Here is a 5,194-nt window from a genome sequence, read left to right as displayed (position 1 = left end):
AAGGGGCTCCCCTGCGTTAAAATCGTTTTATGATAATACGGGCCTCGTATTTTTCTAATTTCAGGCATCAGTGATTTAGGACTGAGTTGTTTTCATGGAAAAAGAAATAGAACCTGTTTGTGGCCGAGAAAGACGCCACCTCGGCAGATGGCCCCATGGTGTGCGTGTGGTGCGGGCGGGGGGAGCCTCGAAGAGGCGGGACCCAGGACGGGCTGGAGGGATACAGGGACTGTGATTTCTGTCCTTCGTCCGCGCTTTGGGACATCGTAGAACCACATCTCAGGAAGGTAGACGTGTCCCTCTCAGAAGCAGACGAAAGACCATAAACCGATGTCCTTTCTGCTGCTGGTTTTAAGAAAGGACATTTTCTCATTTCTTTTTTTCTTTTTACAACTGCTCCCCCCCACCATAATCAGCCTTCATAAGCAACTATGTGTCATAGGGCACAAGCTCAGGAGCGCAACAAATAATCACCTTTTCCCCTAAAGTCAACTTAATTTTTATTTTCAGTCTCCAATATCTTTAGCTGGTGGAAAACTTAAACCCAACCTTTTCAGCGAATGCTCTGCCTTCATCAGGACTGAGGTGGAAGTCTGTCCTTGTTCCTCAGTTTTCTCATCTGTAAAATGGGGATAACAATCAGACATACCTTAATGGGCCGAGCTAAAAATGGCAAAATATATAGACTAGTGCCTGGCATGCAGCAAGTATTAGTGAGTTTTTTTTTCTTTTTTTGAGACAGAGTCTTGGTCTGTCACTTGGGCTAGAGTGCAGTGGTGTCATCATAGCTCAATGCAGCCTTGAACTCCCTGGGCTCAAATGATCCTCCTGCCTCAGCCTCCTGAGTACCTAGGACTACAGGCGTACACCACCATGCCTGGCTAATTTTTGTATTTATTGTAGAGACGGGGTCTTGCTCTGTTGTCCAGTCTTGTCTAGAACTCCTGGCCTCAAGTGATCCTACCACGTCAGCCTCCCAAAGTGCTGAGAATACAGGCGTGGGCCACCACACCTGGCCTAGCTATTATTATTATTATTATCCCAAAGGTAAAAAGAATGCATCAAACTCAGCATGGGAGTATCAGGTAAGGCAACCTGGAAGAGGTGACATTTTGGCTGACAGGTGAATTGGTCATGATCTTGAACTCTAGCATGATCTTGAACTCTTCTGCTTGAATATTTATAAGTCTAGAAGTGTGATATACTACACCACTAACAAATGTGCTTGTTTTAGAAAACTTGGAAAACGCAGAAAAATATAAAGAAGAAAATAGAAAACAGCCCTTAATCCCATCTTTCTAGTGATTTCATTCTAGATTATTTTTATCTCTATTTTTAACTACATCGATAAACTGTATATACAGTGTGTATCTTGTTAAAAAAGTTTATTCCTGAAAGGCGTTTATGTATTTATAGAAAATAAAGACCTGGATGGGGAGAAAAGCTTCAAAATATTGAGTGTGGTTATCTTTAGAGGGTGGGGTTGGGAGTTGTTTTTTCTCGTACTCTTTTTGTTTGTCTATATTGCCTACGTTTCCTCCTGTGATTATGTATTATTTTGTGTCATTTACAAATGTTTTTTAAAATTTAATACATAAAACTTGGGAACCTCGGACTCTCAGTCGCATAACCTCCACAGCCTCAGACCACGGAGGACAGTGGGTGGCCGGACCAAACTGCGCCGTGGACCTCCTAGTCTGACAGGCCGGACGTGGCCTCGGGTGTGGTCAGCAGATTGCCATGAAGAAACTGAGGCAGGACATAAGGCTTTATTAAAAACTTGTGGGATTGGCCAGGCCCAGTGGCTCAGGCCTGTAATTCCAGTACTTTGGGAGGTGAGATGGGACGATCGCTTGAAGCCAGGAGTTCAAGACCAGCCTGGGCAACAGCGAGAACCGATTTTTATAAAAAAAAAAAAAAAAAATTTAAAAATTAGTGAAGCGTGGTGGTGCGCACCTGCAGTCCCAGCTACTTGGGAGACTGAGGCATGAGGATCGCTTGGGCTCAGAAGTTTGAGGCCACGGTGAGCTATGATGACCGTATTCCAGCCTGGGTGACAGAGTGAGAGCCAGTCTCAAAAAACAAACAAACACCTTGTGGGGACAGAGGGAGGGAGGGGGCAGTAACAAAGATTAAGACCTTTCCCCAGTGGCTCTGTTAAATGCCACTAGCCCTGAGGGATCAAGAGACACTGAAGCCCAAGGTTCGGGGTGTGGCGCTCTTCCTGTGACGCTAGTGCTAACAATGTCCAAGGTGCTGCTTGGCTCCTCTCGCTGGCATTTGGCACAGGTTTCACCCTCCGCTGCCTGGACTCAGCCTGTGAACAGCTCTGCACCCCCAGCCCCAGCCTGTGCCATCATGGGGCTCCCTCCAAGACACGCTCCTCAGCGTGGCTCCCCCGTGCATCCACGACCTGCCACCCACCCCAAACCCCTGGCCGCTGCTCTGTCTTCCCAAGTGTCCCTTCTGCTCAGCCACCCTGGTCCTCCATGGGAGACGGGCACATGGGCTCCTCAACTCCCCACCTTATCTGGGGGGAGGGACGCCGCCTCTGAGAAGCCTCCCACCTCCACCTCATCCACACCTCGTATCCCACAGGTTAGCGCCCCACGAGCTCCCCAGGGCATGGCTGTGACTTCTTCACTTTGTCCTTCCTGGTGTCTGACACCTGGGGATGGGGTGGGGCTCAGGTCTGTGTTTGGAGAATGAGTGAATGAAGAATTCTGGCCAAGGCCTTGAAGACTTGGGGCCCAAAGAGCCTAGTGGAGTGGGGTGGCCCCAAACGGCTGCCACCCATTAGAACGCCAAAGAGCAGTCGGGGGCAGGGGGTGGCAGAGGGAAGGGGCTCCGGAAAGCTGGCTCTGGGGCTGCTCTGCTCCCCTTGGCATGACGGATTCCTCTGGGCCGGGCTCGGGGCAGGCTCTTTCTGCGGGTGAATATAAATATATAAAACAAACAGCACGCTCTTAGCTGCAAAACTAAAAATAGGAAGCTCGGAATCCGGCTCCCCGGGCTCCCCTAGGCGCTGGACCACACAGGTGTGGCTGCGGATGTGGGGGGGTGGGATGTGGCCCCTCACCCCGCCCCTCGCCGCAGCCCTCCCGGGGAGGATGAGGGGCATTCTGGGTCTCCGCCAGGAACAGCTCATTCGTTCACTCCGGCCTCCCCCGCCCCTGTCCCTTTTGACAGCTCGTTTCATTTATGACCCTAAAATGAACTGCCCCGCCGAGGTGCCTTCCCCACTTACGTGGCCAAGCTGGGGTGTTTGGTGCTGCCCAGAGCAGCCCCCTGGGCCGGGCGGGGGGCCTGGCTGGCTATTTACGGGGGTGCAGTCTGGGGCAGGGGAGGGGTCCCGGCTGCATCCAGCCCTGCCCTGCCCGGCACGTGGCACTGCCCCACACCACACTGTCTCCTCGAACGCTCACAGCTTCCCCATGGGCACGTCATCAGCTCTGGCCTGTGACCGTTTCCCAGGCCAGAGCCCTGCCGAGGCTGGGCTGCTCCCTGAGGCTGGCAAGGTGGCCCCGTCGACTTCACCCACCAAGCACAGCCCAGGGGGGCGCTCTGGGAGCCCTGAGGCCAGCAGCACCTCTCAGAACGTCGCCAGGCCAGCCCCAGGCTGAGGGGACTCCCAGGGCCTCTGGAAAGGAATTCTGGAGCCCAAGGGCTCCCAGACCCTGGGACCAAGAGGCCTCCTCGGCCCGGACTGGCTGCTTCACGTCCCAAGCTCCTGCCGAGCGTGGCTGCAGGACTACGGAAGTCAACCCTTCCCTCCAGCCAGGTCCCTGTGATCCTACTACATACCTGGCACACAGTAGGTGCTCATTCAATGTGAATAAAAATGGAGGCTTAGAGAGGGGCGGCCACATAGCTCAGGGAGGAAAAACCCTTCCTCTACATCGAGACTTTCCCCAGGCCCTTTTGGGGATAGATCTCCTGAGGTTAGGAAGTCCTTTCTAATACCTAACCCACATTCTGGCTGCAACTGAGGCGGCCCCTTCCCGCCCTTCTCCAAAGGTGGGGTGCCCACCTGCCGCCCGGCTGTGCCCACCCTGCCGCCACCTGCAGGCCGCTGCGGCTACTGCAGCGCTCCCACAGCCTGGGGCCTCAACTAGCCTGGGACTCCTCCAGGCCTCGGTTTCCCCCTTGGCAAGCTGGGTGTCCCTGTCTCTCGGGCACAGGTGAGGGAGATTAGAGTCAGGGGCTCTGGGGTCACAGCACCTCTCCCATCTGCCGTGGCACAGAAGCATAGCTGGTGGGGAGGGGCGTCATTCCCTTCAAAGTGACTCCAAATAAACAAATAGAAGCAGCACTGGCCATGTAGACGCTGCCCTGCTTATCCCTGGCAGATGCCACCCAGAGCAGACCCACAGAAATTCTGCAGCTATGGTCGGGTCCTGCTAAGAGAGGAACCCGCTGCCCCTGGGACTGAGGAGGTGCTGGGCTGGGGACATGGGGACTTTCTGTTGGGTGCTGGGCTTTAGGCAGACCAACCCAACTGAACAGGGCAAAGTTGTGGGGTTAGGTTTTGAAGTAAGTGGCATCACTCGAAAATAAAGTTTTATGAATATTCCCCTTCATGAGTCCCAGTTGGCCACCAGCCGAGCTGGTTGTTGGGACCCCTAGTGGGCCAGGCTGCCTTGAGGGCAGGGTGGGGAGGGGGCTGTCACCCCAGGTCCCCAGGCCATCACCCCCACCGCCCCCATCTTCAGGCTGTGTTCCCAGCTCAGCCACGAGCAACTCCAGGGAGACGTGGAACCCGACGGCACGCCCTCTGCACTTGTCACCTTATCTACAAAACGGGGCCACTGAGGCAGCTGATTGCTTTCAGTCCTGAGTGCTGATGACTTGCCAGTTCCCAGAGCGGGGCTCTCACCAACGTAGCCCCCTCTGCCTCCGCCCCCTCCCCAGATCCGAGTCCGGGGATGACTAGAGGAGGTGCTCGGCTGCCTGCTTCCTTGTGAAGACTCAAACCGCTGCGAGTGGAGGGGGCGCGAGTGACACCTTGAAGACCCGTCTGATGCTCTGGGGTTCCGGCCACACAGCAGGAGGCCGTGCTGGCACCGGGGTGGTCGCTGTGGCCAAGATGCCAGCGTCTCCAAAGCAGCGGTTTCGCCCTGTTCTCCATCCTGTCCCTGCTCCCAACCCCCAAGCACACAGCCCTAGAAGCCTGGCGTTGGGATCCTTCAACATA

The sequence above is a fragment of the Lemur catta genome, chromosome 3 (genome assembly GCF_020740605.2).
Source record: "Lemur catta isolate mLemCat1 chromosome 3, mLemCat1.pri, whole genome shotgun sequence".
Taxonomy (NCBI): Eukaryota; Metazoa; Chordata; class Mammalia; order Primates; family Lemuridae; genus Lemur; species Lemur catta.
Note: the sequence above shows the minus strand (reverse complement) of the source record.